At 39.4% G+C, this 22906-nt stretch overlaps 1 pseudogene; it reads left to right on the forward strand.

Annotated features, from left to right (window-relative positions):
- Positions 1-6040: 6040 nt before the first annotated feature.
- On the forward strand, positions 6041-6951 carry LOC110256265 (small ribosomal subunit protein uS2 pseudogene; annotated as a pseudogene).
- The last annotated feature ends 15955 nt before the right edge of the window (positions 6952-22906 follow it).

Raw genomic sequence — 22906 nt, forward strand, 5'->3', positions numbered from 1 at the left:
CTGAAGCCCATAGCCCACATCACCAGGGCCAGACTCCTGCCCCTCCCCCAACTGCCCATGCCACAGTCCATTGGCCAGGCCTCTAGAAACCTCTCCTTTCCTCAGACCCACTGCCAGGTATAGCCCAAATTATCTTTTAAATGACTAAATAGAATCAGTGTTTCTTGGTTTAAAAAGAAAAAGGAAGAAAAAAGGTCCTATACTACCAGTATGTTAGGTCTCACCACCTTAAAGTAAGAGAAATTTACACCTAAATATGTATACATCACACTGGAGAGATGAAATCACATCATATTAAAAAAAAACAGATTTTAACTATTAACAATGATTTTAGGAGCTACCTGGTGGCCTAGCAGTTAAAAGATCTGATGTTGTCACCACAGTAGCATGAGTCCTATCTCTGGCCCAGGAACTTCTGCATGCCAAAGACACAGACAAAAAAAAAAAAAGGATTTTAAAAACACCTTCCTGTTTTTGAGATTTCGTACCCAGCAAATTATAACACCCAAATGTATACAATGAAAAGGCTTGTGGAGGAAGAGATTTAATCAAGAGTTCAGTTTTGGACAGTCTATGTGTGAGGAACTGGTAGATATCCATGTGGCATTGTGCCGAGACCAGCTCAGCAGGAAGAGGCTGAAGAACGGGTGCTGTGAAACTTAAGGAAAAAAGTTAACATAAAACAAGACACAGAGACATTTATCTTAAGTAAAGGTGGGAACTGGGGGACTCAAGGTCTCAGGGACCAAGAGCACTGCCTCAAGAAACCACACTGCTTTTATTGTGCTCTTGAAGATTACGTCAAGTGAAAAAGGGGTTGTAGGTGAAGGATATAGGGTTTTTTTATTATTTTGTAAGTTCTTTTATTATTTTAAAAGTCACTTAGCTGGTAGATGGTTAAACTTTTACTCTAAACTTTAGGCATTTAAGAATCATTAGCATTTGAGTTAGCTATCTATGCATAGAATTTCAGAGAATCCTCACTGTCCTTCTGCAAATGGCATGTCTATTTGCAGCAACCCTGTGTACCTGAGTTTGCACCTTGGTTCTCTTTGTTAATGCATATTCTGCTAATGACCACTCATAAACCACTTGGCCATGAGATTCCTCTTTCTCTTATTCTTTAGAGGACATATCATGCTTGTGCAAATGGCGTGCCAATCTGCACAAGTCCAGCGTGCCTAGACCAATGTATTATGTCCTCATTCAGCTGACCCCACGAATAATCCATGCCTTTAGGTCTTTATTCTTAAGCTTAAGTCATTTACCGACACCATGACTGTTTCTCAAGCAGGAAGATGGGACAAAGTAAGGAAGGACAAGATGGAGTTTTCAGCAAAGAGGCTAAGAAAATATTATACAAACACGTCTCGCAACAGAATTGTTTGTTGAGTAGGCAGATAGTAATTTTAGAATTTTTATGGAGATAGCATGAGAGTTTTGAGGCTGAATACCATTATCTGAAAAGTGAATACACATGTAAAAATTCCCTGAGACAGAGTGCCTTTAAGACTATGAATGTAAGGCAGAACCAAGTTCCTCAAAGGAGATTAGGGAAAAGTGGTCAGTAGAACAGAAGAAAATCAAAAACGTTGTGTCTTGACATGGAGTAAACAAAAATGTTTCAACAAGGACAGGATAATCATTTGTAACAAAAGCTGTTTATGGAACAGAATTACTTATAGGTAAGGCATTATGAAGACTAAGAATTGACTAATGGATTTGGCTGCATGGAGGTAACTGGTGACCTTGAACAAACAGCTCTTGTGGAGAGAAGGAGATAGGAGGCAGAGTGGAATACGTTCACGGGAGTATGGGAAAACAAAAATTGTAGACAATGGTTAGAGATGATTGATTTTATGAGATGTGGCTATAAGGGGGAGCAGAGAAAAGGAAAGTGTTGCTGAAGGAGATGTGGAATCGAGATGAGTTTGTTGTTTTTGTTTCTTCTTTTTTTCATAGGAGAGAGGAAAATTGCAAGAGTGAAGTCTTTGAGCTGGTGAGAGGTGATGAGTAGCAGTAAAAAGGAGAAGTTGACCTTAGGCCAAGGACAGTCCATCATGCTTAACTACAGGAAGGAATACAGGATATGTGATTACAGACTGGTATTTTTTCTATGAAATAAGAAACAAGGCCATCAGTTTAAAATGAGAAGGAGTGGGGAGGTGTTGGAGGTTTTTGTAGAGAGGTGAAACTTGTGAAATAGTTATGAGAGAGCAGGAGACTGAACTGACCTGGAAAAAAAAAATCTCTCAAACTTCCCTTTTAGGCAAGTCAGATATCTATACAGGGAATTCAGCCTGATGAAATAGTTTGGGGCCTTTTGTAAATTTCATTTCATTGGAAGAAGTGAGAAATCCCAGTTGGTTTCCATTCTTCATAAACTGCATCTGAAGTACTGGGCTTCTAAATGTACCTTCTTCATTGTCCCACAGAATTTCTGGGATTCAGTTTCTCTTCAACTAAAAATATAACCCTTTTAAAATTTATTTGTGGGGAAGGGATACATTAGGACTTTGGGGTTAACTATGCCTACTACCGTATGTAAAATAGTAACCAACCAGGAACTACTGGATAGCCCAGGGTGTTCTGCTCAATACTGTGTAATAACCTATATGGCAAAAGAATCTGAAAAAGGGTGGATATATGTAAATACATAACTGAATCACTTTGCTGTACACCTGAAACTAAAACAGCATTGTAAATTAACTATGCTCCAATAGAAAACAAAAATTAAATTTAACAAGTAAAATAAAAATGTATTTCTATTTAAAACTATTCTTACAGAGCAATTCAAGAAACCACCAAGGTGGTTGAGTTATACAGAGGCACCCTGCTTCCCGGGACTGGCTAATTAAAACCATAGCCTTAGAAAAAGTGTCCCGGAGTTCCCGTCGTGGCGCAGTGGTTAACGAATCCGACTAGGAACCATGAGGTTGCGGGCTCGGTTCCTGCCCTTGCTCAGTGGGTTAATGATCCGGCGTTGCCATGAGCTGTGGTGTAGGTTGCAGACGCGGCTCGGATCCCACGTTGCTGTGGCTCTGGCGTAGGTCAGTAGCTACAGCTCCGATTAGACCCCTAGCCTGGGAACCTCCATATGCCGCGGGAGCGGCCCAAGGAAATAGCAAAAATACAAAAAAAAAAAAAAAAAAAAAAAGTGTCCCATCTCTGACCCACAATTGGCCTGACATATGAGATAAGATATCAGATTATCATAGAGCCACTCAATGAGGAAATCCTTCATGATGCTATACCAAAATAACAATCATTTAAACTTGGATAATGTTGGTGGTTTGTTGTAGCATCTGTCAGTGACTATCTCATATTAACCAAAACCAAAAGACAAAAATAAAACTTTATTTGTAATGTCTGAAAGAAAAATATATCATTTTCCTTCTACCCTTCCATCCAGGTTCTTGACTGGATCTCTGTTACAAAAAAAACATATTAATTATTTTAAAAAGCATAAAAAGTTATTTAACCTAAGTTTTATATAACATAGGCACCTTCATAAGGAAGTGAAGACCCAAAGAAGCAGTGTTTATTGTTGTCATTTTCTTTTTACAGCCACACCTGTGGCATATGGAAATTCACAAGCTAAGCATTCAATTGGAGCAGCAGCTGCCGGCCTATGCCACAGCCACAGCAACACCAGATCCAAGCCGCATCTGTGACCTACACTGCAGCTTGAAGCAATGCTGGATCCTTAACCCACTGAGTGAGGCCAGGGATCGAACCTGCATCCTCATGTTAGGTTAGGTTCTTAACTGGCTGAGCCACAATGAGAACTGCATGAAGAAGCACTGTTTTTATGGTGAGTTTGTTGAAGAATGACAAATCATGGGAAAATGTGACAGGATAAAAAGGGTCTGAGGTAAGTGAGGTGAACAGGAGGAAAGTTAACAGGATCTGTTCATTCACATTCAGAGATGAGGATGCTGCTTTCCTCCTGGTAGCAAGAGGGCACCTCTCACTTCGGGGTCTTATGACCTGCCTCAGAGAAGGGCAGAGAGTCCTTCCAGCACCTTCCATTTCTCAAATTCCTTCAACTTAAAATATTCAATACATCAAGGTGCCATATTTAAAGCCCATCCAAGTAACAATACTTTCCCTTTATTCCAGAAAAGTTTCAATAATCAAAATAATCCTGAGATTGTGGCACTAAATCTGATACAAAAAGTATTTTAGGTTAAGAAGCCAGAATAAGAAGTTTCATAAATGTACAGTGAAATGCTGAGCTTGAACAAAGATTCCAGATACCATGAGTTATTTAAATAAATATATTAATGCTCAAAATAAACTGACAGAACAAAATAAATACAAATATTACTCTTGATTAATGGGAGTATAAATAATGTAACCTCTGAGGAAGATTGTATGAAATGGCAGTGATTGCTATTGTTATGTTTATTAATTGAAAGGAAACTGTTTCATAAATAACTAAAAACAATGTTCGCTGTTTCAACAGTGAAAATTGACAAAAACTAAAACATTAAGCTTCAACTCAGATTAAACCCGGACAGCTTTTAATTTCTTTTAAGTTTTAAAATATACTTCAATAAGATATTTAGTTCCAGTAGAATATTTTTATATCTCGCAATTAACTATTATTATGTGTGCTTACAAGTTTAGAAATATACAATTAGAAATAACAGGCTTCTGGGTTCATCTTTGACAGGTAAAGGATTTGGAAGTTGTCACTGCTGTCTTTACAATAGTGTAACAGAAAAAACTGGACCAACTGAAAATCCGTGGTGATTCTTGAACCTGTCAGAGACCTGAAGTCACTGGGCAAATTGCCAGGCAGAAATCTGAAGAGACAAGTTCATCTAGAGAGACACAGGTGAGACTTGCTGACCTTGAACAGAAGCTTCTGGAGCCATAAACTCGTAGGAACACTGAAAGGGTAATTTTGGTGAATGGCTGGAAGCAGATCGTGGAGTAAGATAAAACTGAGGAACTTCTAGGGCTGCTGTCTGGAAAGGGCCCCACATTTTCATGGGCTCTGAGTCTGGTACCTCTACTAGGTTCTTACTGTGAAGATCCAAGAAAGAGCCCTGTGGCTCTGGTGGGGGAAGGAAGAATAATCATTGTGAAATAAACCAACAGTTTTGAATATAATGAAGGATTATTATGCTTAAAACTCCTGGGGAAAGGATTTTTCAGAGCCTTTTCCCAGCTGGTGGAAGAGAAGTCCTTCCACTCCACCCCCTGTGGGCTTCCTGTCCCCCCTCCTTTTTTTTTTTTTTTTTTTTGTCCTTTTGCCATTTCTAGGGCCACTCCTTCAGCATATGGAGATTCCCAGGCTAGGGGTCTAATCGGAGCTGTAGCCACCAGCCTATGCCGGAGCCCTAGCAAGGCGGGATCCCAGCCACGTCTGCAACCCATACCACAGCTCACGGCAACGCCGGATCCTTAACCCACTGAGCAAGGCCAAGGATCAAACCCACAACCTCACGGTTCCTAGTCGGATTCACTAACCACTGAGCCACGATGGGAACTCCCCGTTTCCCCTAAAGAACGAAAACAAGCAAACAAAACAACATTGTCAACAAGGATCAGAGGTTCATGGAAATAGATTGGGATGGCTGCAGTGCAGCCAGAAAAGGGAGTACAGAGCAGTGGGTAGGAGAAGCTGTACCAACTAGAAACACCTGTAAAGGTCACAGTCCAAGGAAAAGGACACTGAGATTTAATTGAAGGATCGTAGAATGTGCTCCTTCACCCACAACAAACCACCACACCAACAGGGCTCCAGCAAAACAGTGGATTACACTTCTGAATCCTGTAAGAAGCAGACGCTCTCTGAGGAGACATACTCAGGGAAGCCCAATGTCAAGGGCAAAAACAAATTTGAATCCTGTAGACTCTATTGCTAGAGCAAAAATTAACATAAATCCTCACATTGCAGTCCTGTTTATCTCAGTACTAATTATTCATACATATCATATTCACCTTTCACTACAAAATTACAAGGGCTGGCAAAGGCAGGAACAAACATAGTCTGAAAGTAACAGAGAAAGATTTAGAACCAGACTTGGATATAACACAGATTTGGAGATGCACAGACAGGGGATTGAAAATAACTCTGATGAGCCTTTCTACACTACCCAGAGAGGGCGGAGTTTCTCTTGTAACTGAGAGGGAAATTTTCACAATGTCCAGAGACCTTGAAATCCTCAAATTCTTTGCATCAGGAACCCATTTCGGTGGTACCAACCTTGGCTTCCACATGGAACAGTATGTCACAAGATGCATCTATATCATAAATCTGAAGGAAACCTGAGAGAAGCTTCTGCTGGCAGCTGGTACCATTGTTGCCTTTGAAAACCCAGCTGATGTCAGTGTTAGATCCTCCAGGAATACTGGCCGGTGAGCTGACCTCAAGTTTGCTGCTGTCACTGGAGCCACTCCTACTGCTGGCTGCTTCACTCCTGGAACTTGGAACCAAATCCAGGCAGCATTCCCGGAGCTGAGACATCTGGTGGTGACTGATCCCAGGGTTGACCACCAGCCTCTCACAGAGGCATCTCCTGCCTACCTTTGCTCTGTGATGCTCCTCTGTGCTATGTGGATGCTGTCATCCAGGCAACAACAAGGGAGCTCACTCAACCAGTCTGATGTAATGGATGCTGGCCCTGGCAATTCTGCGAGTGCATGGCACCATCTCCCAGGAACACCCATGGAAGGTCATGCCTGCTCCCTATCTACTTCTACAGAAATCCTAAAGTGATTGAAAAGGAAATACAGGGCACTGTTGGAAAGGCTCTGAACAAGGAGGAATTTCAGAGTGAATGCACTACTCCAGCTCCTGAGTTCACTGCTACTCAATCTGAGGTCGCAACCTGGTTTGAAGGAATAGAGGTGCCCTCTGTACCTTTTCAGTAGTTTTCTACTGAAGACTCGACTGCAGCTTCCACTTCTCAGGCCCCTGAATGCGTAGGAGCAAGACTTGAGTGGTCTTAAGCCATTTGTCCATAGGCTCTTAAACTGAAAATGGAAATAAGATGGATGGAAAATAAACAGTTTGTAAAGAATTTTTTTGAATGAAACAAAATGCTATGATTAATACAGTAAAGGTCCTAATGGAAAAAGAGGACAGAGGGGTGATGTAAGTAGAGAGATGGAAAATCTAGGAAAGAATCAAAAGGAAATATGAGAAGTTAAAAAAAAAATTGTAACATAAATGAAGAATGCTTTCCATGGGCTCAGCAGTATGTATGACACGGCCAAGGAAAGAATCGGTGAGCTTGAAGACAGATGGATACAAATAGTTCAGAGAATCCAAGGGTTGAAAGAGACATTAAAAGTTATTTAGGGGATTTCCCATTGTGGTGCAGCAGAAACGAATCTGACTAGTGTCCATGAGGATGCGGGTTCAATCCCTGGCCTCACTCAGTGGGTCAGGGATCTGGTATTGCCATGAGCTGTGGCATAGGTTGCAGACACAGCTCAGATCCTGTGTTGCTATGGCTGTAGTGTAGGCTGGCAGCTGTAGCTCCAATTCAAACCCTAGCCTGGGAACCTCCATATGCTAGATGTGTGGCCCTAAAAAGCAAAAAAAAAAAAAAAAAAAAAAAGAGGTATTTAGTATATCTTTTCATTTCCTTCTGAAAAGTTGGGTTAAAATACATTCTCCTTTCTGATGGTATGCCAGTGATATACATAATTATCTAACTCTTTCTGTCAAGACTATTGCAAAAAAAACCCATATCATTTTGACACAACTAACAGATTAAAAACCCTTAGGCATTAAAATACTATTTGCTTCTAACAAGCAATGCAGCACCCAAGTTACACATATTTGTGATTTAATTTGGAGAAGTGGAACATGATTTTCCCACTATTGCATATTATTCTGATCGATTCTTTTTTAACATATTTGCACTGTCATTCTTATACTAAATGTCCTACACTCTTTACACTGTACTTTTTATACTCTATGCCTACTGCTACTGTGATCCTTTCTGGCATTAAGGATCAGTTGTCAAACATTGGAACTAAAAGCTCTTATTTATGGCCTTGCCTCCTTGGACTCCAGTATTTAACGTCACTCTGTCAGTGTTCGATTTCAGTCCAGCTGTTCATGTTTGCACATTCAGGTAACTTGCTTCCAAATATTCATGACACTGAACTATTGAAGGTCAAGTTATACTAAATAGACTTTTAAATATATTGTAATTTCAGAAGAATAGTGCCTCATTTTCTTAAGATTATTAGCTTTTCCTGGTTTTGTTGAATGAAACTGGTCTTTAAGCTTTTAGTCACATCATAGACTCATATGTGAAATTCTGTGCTAGTGTAAAGATGGCTAAGAAGAGGTGGCTCCCGTCTTCAAGACATGAGCAAGCTAGAACTGTGGTATTAGAGTCACCTTGGACGCTTTTAAAATTGTATCATTCAGGCTGGAGTTGAAGCCCAGGCATATATTTCTAAAGAGCTTCTCAGATAATTTTAATGTGCCACCAGGATTAGAATGACTGAACTATATAGTGAGAAATATATTGTGCAAATAAATTTGAAAATGATAGATAAGAATGTCACACACACACACACACAGAGCACTCATGAGATTTCAGAGGGTGAGGAATTTATATCCAACAGAGAAATTAGCCACAAATCTTTCTGAGATTAAAAGGCTGTAAACATTTGGAGAGAAATACCTGACTGAGTCGAGATGCATTCCTAGCAGGTGGACAATAATACTGAAGGAAGCCAAAGAAATACACTTTCAATGACCCTTTGAGCCATATGAGAGGAAACAGGCCCAGAAGAGATTACTGCAAGGAATTGTGGAAAGTAAGATGAGACAGCAAACAAAGGCAGCTCAAATTGAGAAGATCTTAAAAACTTGAATTTCAGCGTGATGTCATTATAAAGCCCTTCTTAGGAGTTCCCATCATGGCGCAGTGGTTAACAAATCCGACTAGGAACCATGAGGTTGCGGGTTCAATCCCTGCCCTTGCTCAGTGGGTTAAGGATCTGGCATCACCGTGAGCTGTGGTGTAGCTCACAGACACGGCTCGGATCCCGCGTTGCTGTGGCTGTGGTGTAGGCCGGTGGCTACAGCTCCGATTAGACCCCTAGCCTGGGAACCTCCATATGCGGCATGAGCGGCCCAAGAAATGGCAAAAAGACAAAATAAATAAATAAATAAATAAAGCCCTTCTTAAATAGTTGTTTTTGTTGTTGTTGTTGTTGTTTTGTATTTCTTAACTATCTGTAAACTTAAATCCATGATCCTGTTACCCAGCTTACATATTAAACATTATTAACACAGTTGAAATCCCTGGACTCCCTCCCCTAATCTTAACTGTCCCAACCTCTGCAGAACTGATCGTCATCCTAAATTTGGTGTTTATTATTCTCATACATTGCTTAATACTTAGATGCACATGGGGCTTATGTTCCTAAACAAAACCAATTTTTCAACTTGAAAACGCATTGTAAAATATTGAAGCAGAGTTCCTGTCGTGGCACAGTGGTTAACAAATCCAACTAGAAACCATGAGGTTGCGGGTTCGATCCCTGGCCTTGCTCAGGGGGTTAAGGATCCAGCGTTGCCGTGAGCTGTGGTGTAGATCACAGATGTGGCTCAAATCCCGTGTTGCTGTGGCTCTGGCGTAAGCCAGCAGCTACAGCTCTGATTCGACCCCTAGCCTGGGAACCTCCATATGCCGCGGGAGCAGCCCTAGAAAAGGCAAAAGGACAAAAAAAAAAAAAAAAAAAAAATATATATATATATATATATATATATATATAGAAGGGAATAAATACAGCATTTTGGAAAAAGCTGTTTTCAGAACATTGAGCCCAGCCATGACATAAAGAAAGTTTTTGTGTCAGCTGGAAGCATTTGGACTAGAGTATAAAATGATTCCTTTCAGAGAAAGGAATGGACATCAATGAATGGGAAGGAGGTCTTAGTGCTTTAGATAAGGAATAAAGAATGGGGAAGCGGGATGAGTTGAAGATACTCAACTTTGACCCTAAGAGATTGGAAACATGATGTGGTGTTGACAGAATGCATGAATAAATTCAGTGAATCATGGAGGAGGAACTGGTTTCTGGTAAGGCAGATGTTGTTTTGTGGAATTTGGCCCTTTTGAGGTTTTCCTCATTGATGAAGCACTCTCTTCTTGGCCTTCTGCCACAACTCTTTTAACTTTGTTTCTATCTCTCCCTGCCTTTCTTCTCAGTCTCCCTCATGTCTCTTCTTACAGCACATATTTCCCCGGATAGACTCATTCACTTCCAAAGCCTTATTATATAAATGCTGCCGACTTCCAAATCTGTGCGGTCAACATGTGCGTCTCCTCTGCTCCAGACCTGGATTTCTAATTGCCTGTGGTTTTCTAGCTCCACAGCCACTTCCAATGGGTCCGAAATTAGTCCTATTACCGTCTTATTCCCCTTCAGTTTTATTCATTCCCTTGATGACATATTCCCTCTCCCTTTACTCTGTCTTTGCAAATGGTTCCCAAGATCTATCTACTTATCCAAGCTAAATAAGTAGGAGCTTTCTCACATATTTCCCTAGATATCAGCTATGCCCACCATTTAATGCCATGTCTCATCAAGTCAACCAGCTTACTTGTGCTCGTGTTGAACACCCTCCCCAGCTCTCTCCACTGCCCTAATCTCAGGTTCATTTTGTCTCTTCCCTGGTCAGTTATAATAGTCTGTAAGCTTATGTCCCCAGTCCTAGTTTTTTCCAGCTCCTACTGCTCTGTCTCTCTTCTACTCTTAATCACTTTCTTAAATATAAATCTTACCATTTCCTGCCCTTAGGTGGAGAAAAGAAGAACCCATTACCTTCTACTGAGGCTTCCCACGTTGCTCTTTTGAGCCCTAATTAGGATTCTATAGAGTTGACTCCCCCCCGCCAAAAAAAAACCAACAACGAGACAAAGTTAGAAGCTGAAAATGCAGATGACTCTTTGGGGGAGACATAAAAGAGTTTTGGATTTGTCTCCTAAGGCAAAAGAAATAAAAGCAAAAATAAACAAATGGAACATAATTAAACTTAAAAGCTTTTGCATAGCAAAGGAAACCATTGACAAAACAAGACAACTTACGGAATGGGAGAAAGAAAGTTTGCAAATGATAAGACCAATAAGGGGTTAATATCCAAAATATATAAACTGCTCATACAACTCAATATAAAAAAAAAAAAAACAATAAAAAAATGGACAGAAGACCTGAATAGACATACAAATGACTACCAGGCATTTGAAAAGATGCTCAACATCACTAATTATTACAGAAATGCAAATCAGGAGTTCCCATTATGGCTAACAAATCCGACTAGTATCCATAAGGACACAGGTTTGATCCCCTGCCTCGCTCAGTAGGTTAGGAATCCAGAGTTGGTGAGAGCTGTGGCGTAGGTCACAGACATGGCTCAGATCTGGCATTGCGTTGTTGTGGCATAGGCTGGCAGCTACAGCTCCAATTCAGCCTCCAGCCTGGGAACTTCCATGTGCTGCAGGTATGGCCCTAAAAAGACAAAAAAAAAAAAAAAATGCAGAGCAAAACAACAATGAGCTATTACCTCACACCTGTCAGAAAGGCTATCATCAAAAAGTCTGCAAGTAACAAAATGTTGAAAAGGATATGAAGAAAAGGGAACACTTGTACATGTTGCTGGGAATGTAAATTGGTGCAGCCATTATGAAAAACAGTACGAAGTTTTCTCAAAAAAACTGAAAATAAAACTGCCATATGATCCAGCAGTTCCATTCCTGGGTATACATCTGGAAAAAATGAAAACACTAATTCAAAAAGATATATGCATCCCAATGTTCATAGAAGTACTATTTATAATAGCCAGGATATGAAAACAACCCAAATACCCACCAAAAGACAAAGGGGTAAAGAAATGTGAAATATATATACATATACATATCACACAAGGGAATATTACTTATATTTGGAATCCAAAAAATAATACAAAACAAAACAAAAAATAATACAAATAAATGTCTATGCAAAACTGAAACAGACTCACAGATAGAAAACAACAAACCAGTGGTTCCCAAAGTGAAGAGGGGCAAATTAGGGGTATGGGAGTAAAAGGTACAAGCAACGATGCATAGAGCAGATAAGCAGCAAGGATATATTATAGAACACAGGAAATTATACCCATTATATTGAATAACTTTCAATGGAATACTAACTATAGTCTGTAAAAATGCTAACTATATTCTACACATGAACCTAATATAGTTTATATACTTCAATAAAAAATAATAAAATAAAAATGCAATGTTTTCACTATCATTATTTCATTCAGAACAAGGGTTGCGTTCAAAAGCACAGGCCCTTTTTCTCCCCCTCATATTCTACTGCTAAGGAATTCATTCATCAAATATTTATTGAGCGCCTGCCATGTGCCAGACATTCTTCTCAGTGCTATTATCTATTAAGTCTTTTAACTTTCACAACAACTCATGGATGTAGGTAATATTATTCCCATTTTACAAGTGAAGACATTGAGTCACATAGATGTAAACAGCCCAAAGTCACTCAGTTTGGGGGAGTCAAGAACCAGGACTTGAACCCAGGTAATTGACTCTAGACTTTTCTGCTCAAAGTGGGATACATGCACCAGCAGAAATGTATCACTGGTGATAGATATTAACAATGCAGACCCTTTGCCCCCATCCCAGACCTAGTCAATCAAAATTTGACCTTCTATAACATTCCCAGGTGATGTGTATGTTCATTCATATTTAAAAAGCACTGCCGGGTCTTAACTCTTCAATAGTCCGCATGTATCAGTAATTTACTTCCTCTTTCTTCGTTAGACACATGGGTTAGCTCTTCTTTTCATGGGCCTGTCAAAAATAAGAGTAACAATCCTCCAAACCTTGCTCTTGTACATTTCAGGAAAGGGATGTTAGCAAGAGGAACCTCACTTGCAAACTCTGAAGGTGATTCCCAGCAGTGAGCTGAGCCTCCCTGAACAGTCCTGCTTTTATGGCTCTTTCATCATGTCTCTTAAAATCTGGCATCTGATATTCTCAGCATAGTTAAAACAGGAAATTATGAAGCTAGAACTTTTCTAGTCAGGGGAAGTATTAATCAGTTATGCTAATAGTTACTATTTTTAACCAGTTCTTTATGCAGGTAAATTTCATAGCTTCTGAAGAGGAAGTAGGGGACTGATTTTCAAAATGACCCCTGGTTGTCCAAACACTTTATGTTAATTCAGTACCTCTCGCTCGACAGGTAGGAGGAAGGGCTGAAAGCAGCTATGACTCAAAGACCAAGTAGCAGGGAAAGTTGGGGAACAGATGCCAATACAACCCTAATCAACATCACAATCACACATCACAATTTTTTTTTTCTTTTTTTTTTTGTCTTTTTAGGCCCGAACCCTCAGCATATGGAAGTTCCCAGGCTAGAGGTCAAATCAGAGCTGCAGCTGCCAGTCTACACCACAGCCATAGCAATGCCAGATCGGAGCTGCTTCTTCGACCAACACCACAGCTCGTGGCAATGCCAGATCTTTAACCTGCTGAGCAAGGCCGGGTATCAAACCCATGTCCTCATGGATACTAGTCCGGTTCATTACCTCTGAGCCACAGTGAGAACTCCACATATCACAATCTTAACAGTGATTTAAGATGACATGTATCTTCCATATGGGAGGAGAGGGTGGGTTTCGGGATGAACTGTAAATCGCTCATGTTTATAAGACTCACTCACAGAGGCTTCTTGGCCAGGCTCAGCCTTGACTCCTAACTTCCCTAGAGGTCTCCAGCTCTTTGCCTGGTCTCTCACAGAGCACTCTAAACTTGCCAAGCAGTAGTGATAAAAGGATGATTTACAGAGATACTGCAGAGAGAGGAACAATGTGTCATATCACAGAGCACATGACATAAACTTAAGCAAAATCCTCACTAGACCTGAGGATTCTTCATGTCTTTCTTTTCCAAATGCTCTCTTTCCAATCTAAGTTTTTCCTCTTTTATTTCCTCCTTTCTTCTATCACATAGTATTTAGCTAACTGCTATAGTGTCACCAGCATGAACCCTAAGTTTAAATGCTTTAAGCAAAACATAGACTAGAGAGCTTAAAAAAGAGTAGTGCATTTCCTAGCTGGTTTCACAGTCTACAACATTCAACCTCATTTTCAGGAACCTGCCAAACAAAAGCAGGTCTCCTCCTAGCTTGGGGTAGGAATGTCTGTTGTTAAGAAAATAATAATGGTTTCCTCATACTGTTATATTCTCCTTTGTTGTAGTGCTTCTTCAAGATTTTTTTTTTTGGGGGGGGGGTGTTTGTTTCGTTTTGTTTTCTAGAGCTAAGAATAAAATCCTATATCCTATCGGTACACAGCTGAGTGGACACATCATCCTCAACATTCAGAAGACAAGGTGCTTGCTCTTTGGAAGGATGTGTTTATGTGACAAGCATTTGAAACAGGTCTTTGAGTATGTCAGTGTCTCTGGGTACCTCACACTTCCTTAATCAGAGAGGGCTAGCTTATTTATATTTTTATACTTTGGGTTTCCCCATGATATTTCTTCAGAAAAGTAGCTCCAATTCCAGAAGCAACTTTTAAAATATTTTAAAATAGACAGCATAAAGTCTTGTAGGCTCATATTTTCTGCATGGCGCAGGACTCTACATCATCTGGCCTCTGCTAGCCTTAACTCCTGCTGTACTCTTCTCATCCCACAAGCCCCAGTGCTGCCAACCTGCACTCTCGAGGTTCCCAGAAGCTACATGATGCCTCAAGCTTCTGTGCCTTGGCTTGTAGGACTCTTTCCATTTACCTCAGGAGCACTTACATCCAATTTGAGACACACTTGGTGTTGCTGCTACTATGAAGACATTACTGACTAGCGTGGTCAGTTGTGGTGGCTGTAACAAAGCACCACAGACTAGGGGGCATTAAGCCTCTGGTGGTTTATTTGCTCACAACCCTGGAGGCTGGAAATCTATTATCAGAGTGACAGCAGGGTTGGGTTCTGATGAGAGCTCTTCTCCAGGATACAGACTGCTGACTTCTTTGTGTCCTCCTACGGTGAAAGTGGGTGAGAGAGCTCTCTGGGGTCCCTTTTATGATACTAATCCATTCCTGAGCCTTCATGACCTCCCCACTTCCCAAAGGCCCCAACCTTTTAATATCATTACAGAAGGGATTAGGTTTTCAATATCTGGATTTTGTTGGGGGGAACACAAACATTCAGTCCATTGCATTGATTTTCCCCTTAGAAAGGATGACATTAGTTTTGTTACCCTGAACCTGCTCATATCATTGCACCTACATCACTTGTGTTTACAGGGGTTTTATCTTCTAGAGACAAGCTTTTTGACACCAAGGACTGTTTTCTTTGTTTGCTCTGGAACCTCAGCCAATGCCTGACCAATGAAAATTTCCTTTGGATGGAAATTCATTTGGTCATTTCCAATTTTAAACGACAACAGACTTTGATGAAAGAAAAACTGCATAGCTATACAGTCTCCATCAAGGTATAACTCTGCTTGAGAAGAGTTAATATGCCATGGATTTTTTTCACGCCTGTATTTTATTTTTACGTGTCTTGGGAAGGCACAGAACATTAATGATTTAGTCAGAAGCAGTATCAATAGTGCATTATAGGATAAAGATGTGATTTTCAACTATTTTATAAAGTCTCAAAGGGCCAAGCTCCCATTGTAGCTCAGTGGAAACGAACCTGACCAGTATCCATGAGGATGAAGGTTTGATCCCTGGCCTCGCTCAGTGGGTTAAGGATCAGCTGTTGCCGAAAGTTGTGGCATAGGTTGCAGGTGTGGCTCAGATCCGATGTTGCTGTGGCTGTGGCATAGGCTGCAGCTGCAGCTCCGATTTGATCACTAGCCCTGGAACCTCCATATTCTGCAGGTGTAGCCTTAAAAAAAAAAAAAAAAAAAAAGAAAGAAAGAAAAGAAACTTATAAAAATAAATACTTCCAAGTGTTTGCAATATATATATATATATATTTCTGTGTGTGTGTGTGTATATATAGATATATATATCTATATATACCATGATACTTAGCTGTCTTCTAGAAGTGTATTAATGGGAGCTGTCTTCTTTCTAGAAGTGTATTAATGATCACTTCCAATGTAGTTTCAAACAGAAGGGCAACATTTCCTCTGTGTTATGAAAATCAATTTGAATTTTTAAACAATATGGTTAAGATGTCTGGAAAAATAGATAAGTAGTAAGACAGATGTATAAATTACTTTCCATTCTAAAAAAATAACACAGGGAGTTTCTGTTGTGGTGCAGTGGAAACAAACCTGACTAGTGTCCATGAGGATGTGGGTTTGATCGTTGGCCTTGCTCAGTGGGTCGGGGATCTGGCATTGCCGTGAGCCATGGTATAGGTCACAGAGGCAGCTCTGATCTGGCGTTGCTATGGCTGTGGCAGCTGTAGCTCCAATTCAACTTCGTATGCTACGAGTGGAGCTCTAAAAAGCAAAAAGCAAAAAAATTAAAAATAGGACATACGTTTGTGTCTGAATGTGTTTCGGTAAAATGGGATGCTAACAGCAGAAGAATATTATGAAAAAGTACCACTATATTTTAAAAGTGAGACGTCTGAGTTAGGGCAATAAATTAATACAGACGAGACTTATGCCCTGGAAATTAGCGTAGACTTGAATTAAAACTTGAGATTGTTAGAGTTCTTTTTTAATTGTACTGAAATAAGAAAAATCTATTTCTAGCCTTGTAATTTATTCATGTTCATTCTATGACTCACATTTATAATTAAATGTGGGTACTGGGTGGATATTCATCCAGACATAAAGAAAAGAAAAAAATCTGTTTATCACTTTAAGAATAGAATTAGTAAAAAAATAAATTAATTAATTAATGTGTGAAAAAATGAGCAACTATGATGCTATTTTACCCAAAATTTATGAAAGGCAACTACTTAATTTCGTAAATCCAATAAATCCCGTTTGTCACAAAACATAGAATATACTCTTTTCCAATGCCAACTTTATGTTCAGGAAAGACCAAATACCAAAAAGCAAAACCAAAATTCTTAAAAATCTTTTTACCTCCAAAAAAAGACAGTAATTCTCAGCTATGTACGTATTACTTGCACTCCACAACCATATAGTCCAGAGTAAGAGTGTATACTAAATTATTATTTAGTTGAGTTGAGGAATAAGAATACAGAAGTTTCCCTACATTTTTAGGTATTAATATACAGTGTATATATATTATTTTTGTCTTTGAGGATATCTCTGAGTGCAATTTTGTCATTAGGTTTTCTTTTTTCTCAGTCATTCCTGAAAAGAATATCAATATTGAAGCTTAGAAACCAATTCCAATTTGTTTTAGTGCATGTCTAGTATCAGAGAGGTTTTCTATTTAATATTTAAACACGTAGATAAATATTTAAATAGCAAAGTACTTGTGCTGGGTAAATTCTAACTGAAGTAAGATGGAAACTATTTCACTATTCCCAGGTTACTAACCTCAAGTTGGTAATTCTCAGATATGAGGCTTTTTGGTGGATGCTTGTGTGTGTGTAATCATTTTCAATCTATTCAGTGCGATTTCAAGGTTGAATTTCTGAGCCACGTTGGATGAGCAATAAAACTAGTTAATTAAAATGAAGGTTAAAGGACTCTTCTTAAACATTTGTTTAGATATATGTTTTTGAACAAAATGAAAATTTCGAGAGGAAGAAATTCTTTTCAAATCCAAATTCTTAGCCATTAGTATATGTCTACTTTCATTTTTCTTTTGCTTCTCTTTGATAGTAAATTAATATCCTGCCCTTAAGCATACAGGTTAGAGTCTTTGGAGTATAAATATTTACAAACAAAACATTTTGTAATTCTGTTAACTGTCTCCATGACAAAAGTAGAAGCAATAGGATAGCTAGAACTTATTTGCAGAACAGAAACAGACTCACAGGCTTTGAAAAACTTTCAGTTACCAAAGGGGACAGGTCAGGGGAGAGACAGACTGGGGATTTGGGATTGGCACATGCACACTGAGGTATATGGAATGACTGGCTAACAGGGATCTGCTTTATAGAATAGAGAACTCTACCCAATATTCTGTGATAATCTATGTGGGAAAAAAACCTGAAAGAGAATTGATATGTGTACATGTATAACTGAATCACTTTGTTGTATAGCAGAAAATACCACAAGATTGTAAGTAAATCAACTACATACACTTCAATAAAACTTTAAAAAATGAAAAAAAATTTATGAGGGATAGTTGTTTCCTATATTCTTTAGCGCAAAGGTTCCCATGTATTAGCCAGTCCCATAAGAACTCTGTATTTTATTTTATATTGTGTTATTTTATTTTTTTATTTTTGCCATGCCCATGGCATGCAAAAGTTCCTGGGCCAAGGATCGAAACTGCACCAGAGCAGCGATCTAAGCTACTGCAGTGACAATGCCGGATCCTTAATCCGCTGTGCCAGAAGGGAACACCAATAATTCTGTATTTTAAATGACAGAAAGGAGTTGCAAACTTAAATTGGCAGGTGAATTTGGATTGATAGAAAAAACAAACAGATGTGGATTCAATGGGATTTTTTGATCTGTGTGGTCCTAACATAGAACTGCCCTCTATAGAATATTAGAAGAGCCTAATGTAATTTGTAGATTTTTTTCTTTTTTTTTGGTCAGTCTTCAATCTATTGAAATGCCATGAGATATGTGACTTTAAGTACATAAAAAGATCTTTTATATATATTATTAAATGAAAAAAAGCAAAGAATAGAGTGTATGTGATGCTCTTTCTCTGCTTTTGTATATGTACAAAGTATAGAGAAGCAAGTGTAAGAACAATTACCCACACAGAAGAAAACAAGAGGATTGGATAAAATATATATTTTTATCTGTGTATCCTTTTGAACTTTAAAATTTGTGTATATAAATGTATTATCAATTTAAAAATCTACACGGATTCTAAGTATCCAGCCCTTTCTGGATTAGCATCTCTGAGCTCTGGCTGCCACATCTGAATACAACTTTTATTTGGCAATGACTGCCTTATTAAGAGATGCTTCCATGAGAATATATAACTTTTATCTTCCCAACTAGAAAAGGACATGAGCTGGAAGTTGGGAGAATACTATGCTTCTTGTTGACGAGAATAGTGCAGAAGTATAACCCCCATTCTTAATTATCTTACCTTTTTCCCTTTTGTCGTTTGATGGCTTTCTTTTATGTTATGCTTGTGTTCTCTTCTTTTTGGTTTTTGTAAATATATTGTAGGTTCTTGATTTGTGGTTACCCTGTTTTTCAAGTATGTTAGTCCATTATAATGAGGAAGGGTTTGAGAAATAAATTTCAACACGACAGGATTATGAGGTTATTAATATTTTTGATTTTGTAAGGCCAAATGTCAGTAAGTGCCAACATAATTCTCACTAACTTTTAGTTTCTGAAGGTCATAATAATGACCTAATGGAACCCTAGATATTTATAAGTCCAAAGCTAAGATGGTAGGTTCAGTGGTAACCAGATACAGAAGTCACATTACATTACAGAGAGGTTCCCAGTTTTCGGGGTGATAGATTTGGGGCAGTCCCATGGTTCTTTGCCTTTTTCTTCTTTTGGTATATCCCCAGCAGGCTGTGCTTGTTCAGGTTATAAAGAGCATCTACAGAGATCTTTTTCCCACCATCTTCTTTTGGACACAAGGCTGCATGCCAGGCCCCTTTCAGCCTCCAAGCAACCTCAGAAAACTGATCGGTCTTTGGTGGGGGGTGGGGGAGTGTTCTTCATAGCTTCCCACGATCCATTATCTTCATGCTCCCTTAATATTATCTTCTTGTTTCATTGATTAACTTTCTTTGGAGAGTAGGAAGCTGGTCCTCATGAAGGATGATCCAAGATGCCCAGAAAGAAGCTTCAAAGGCCCACCCTCCCCACAAGAGCCTGTACTTCTGCCCTAGAGGAAGTAAATGGTGGTATCTGAAGAAGATGGGGCAGTGGCCTCCCTCATCGTCTTGTATGGGAGCAAATAAAAGCAATCACCTGGGCCTTTCCTAGGCGGTTCTGAATGAATGGCTTTAGAAATCCCAGCAAATTTAAAGCCTTCATTAAGGAGACCAGGACTCTCCTATCTCCTTCTCGGTATTAGCCAGAATTTCTGGCCACATCATTGTTGAGAACAAGAACTGCATGAGGGAATTCGGAAGGTCATTCCATGCATTATCTCATGCATGTGGAAGCTCACTAATATTAGTTAAATTGAGGAGTTCCCATTGTGGCTCATCCGGTTAAGAACCTGACTAGTATCCATGAGGATATGGGTTCAATCCCTGGCCTTGCTCAGTGGGTCGAGGATTGAGCATTGCTATGAGCTGTGGTGTAGGTTACAAACAAGGTTCAGATCTGGCATTGCTGTGACTGTGGCGTAAGCTGGCAACTGTGACTCTAATTCGACCCCTAGCTTGGGAACTTCCATATGCCAAAGGTGTGGCTATAAGAAGAAAAAAAATCATTTACATTGAGGTTGGGTTCAATCTTTTCTCTAAATGATGAGAACGATCTGTTTCTAGAAAGGAACATATATAGGGATATGGAGAAATGTGAGGGCTTAGGAAGGAGAATGCATATATTAGCTTTAAAAGGGATGAAGTGTTAAATCACTGCTAATCTGAATACTTGTGAATACAAGTTGGTTAGAAGGTATGTCCTAGAATTCCCTTCATGGCTCAGTGGTTAATAAACCCAAATAGGATCCATAGGGATGTGGATTCAATCCCTGGCCTCATTCACTGGGTTAAGGATCTGGCATTGCAATGAGCTGTGGTGTAAGTCACAGACATGGCTTGGATCCTGTGCTGCTGTGGCTGTGGCATAGGCTGGCAACTATGCCTCCAGTTCAACCCCTAGCCTGGGAACTTCCATATGCTGCAGGTATGGCTCTAAAAAGCAAAAAAGCAAAAAAAAAAAAAAAAAAAAAAAAAAGTATGCTGTCCTTGTCTTTCTCTTCTTTAAACTATAAATCCACTAAACATAGAATTTTTTTATATTCTCCTGGAAGTGCCTGCACTAGAATGTAGAGCACAAAGCTTTGTTGGGTGGACATGAAATCCCTCTGATCTTTTCTTGGGCAATGGGATTAAGATTTGACTCCTGGGGGTAAAAGAAGGCCTCCACCCCAGTGCAAGGGCTAGGCTGATAGTTTGAGCAGTTTCTCTCTCTGGCTTGTCACTTGCTCACAACTTTTCTCCTCCTTCAGACACTTATGAATGAAGATATTGCCACGGCTCTAGTAGGTAGAAATCTGAGATGACCCTCAATGACCCACATGCTTATATAATCCCTTCACCTGGAGTTTGTTTCTAACCAATGGAATATGGCTAGTGTTTTGGGATATCACTTCTGAGATTATGTTATATGGAAAGGTGGAAGGGATTCTGCAGATACAATTAACTTAATCAATCACTTTAAGTTAATCAACATGGTGATTATCTGGGTGGTCTGACCTAATCACACGAGCCTTATTAATGAGGATTACAGCCTCGTTCCTGCTGGCCTTGAAGAAGAAAACTGCTATGACTTCGACAGCAGCAAAGAAATGTATTGTGCCCAAGCCACATAATCTTGGAAGTGAACGCCAAGTCTTTGTGACTCCTTGATTGTAGCTGTGTGAGAGCCTGAGCAGACGGCCCAGATAAAATGGGCCTGAATTTCTCACTTATGAAAACTATGAGATAATAAAAGTTAGTTATTTTAAGCCACTGAGTTGGTGGTAATTTACTATGCAGCATAGAAAACTAATATGGGGCAAGCCTGTGGAATATTAACTCTGGTAGCTTGTACAGTTATATAAAGTATTTATGTGTCTATATTCTCATTCACTTTTTTTTTTTTTTTTTTTTTTTTTTTGTCTTTTTGCCATTTCTTGGGCCACTCCCACAGCATATGGCGGTTCCCAGGTTAGGGGTCTAATCAGAGCTGTAGCCACTGGGCTATGCCAGAGCCACAGCAACACAGGATCTGAGCCACATCTGCAACCTACACCACAGCTCACGGCAATGCCGGATCCTTAACCAACTGAGCAAGGCCAGGGATCAAACCCGCAACCTTATGGTTCCTAGTCCAGGATTCGTTAACCACTGAGCCACGACAGGAACTCCTCTCATTCACTTCTTGAGAGCTGGACTCCTCTTTGGTTCTCTCTGTGTCTCCTTTCACTTAGCACATAAATATTCCTTGAAAGCTCTTTGAATGAATAAATTAATGGATGAATCCTTTTTTTTTGTTATACTCTGGTTCTTTTTAAGTTCAATCTTTCTGCTAAGAAACTGCTTTTCCCATCTCCTAGTTTCATTCCTTCCTCCAACCTGTTGCCAACTGGAGAACAAGTTATATCCATCAACCAGCCTTTTCTGGTTATAATTAGCAAGACTTAGCACTGCAAAAGCCTAGAGAAAGTTTAGCCCTTTGGGTTTGAGAGTCCATGTGATCTACTTGAATTAATGTGTCTTTCTTATTTAATCATAAAGACATTTTTCCTTTGAGATGTCATCACCTGTCACTTAACAATTGTTAGGACAGTCTTAAAATGCATTCCTCATAGAAACTGTCCAATTAGAAGTACTACAAGATATCATTATATTACACATTCTATTACTTAGGAAAACTGGGTCAGTCAGGGTTCATTGTTCTAAGTGACAGAAATCAATTCTGCCTTTAAGGAAAAATCTTGTTGGAAACCTACCTGGCAGCTGATAGGATAAAAACAGAGAGTTTGGGCTGGAAAATGGGTAGAAACCATGGGATGATGGAAAGTCAGAACTCGAGTTATAAAGAGATGATCTTCAGGATGTTGCAATATTCTTGGCTTGACACTGGACACCACTCATGAAGTCTTCATCATCATCATTCTCCTACTCACTCCTCAGTTCCCACCACCAGAAATAAG

This window comes from Sus scrofa, chromosome 13, assembly GCF_054392235.1.
Source record: "Sus scrofa isolate SSC_HxYL_T2T_F1_AM1 chromosome 13, Sscrofa_HxYL_maternal_Yorkshire_Landrace_v2.0, whole genome shotgun sequence".
Classification (NCBI taxonomy): Eukaryota; Metazoa; Chordata; class Mammalia; order Artiodactyla; family Suidae; genus Sus; species Sus scrofa.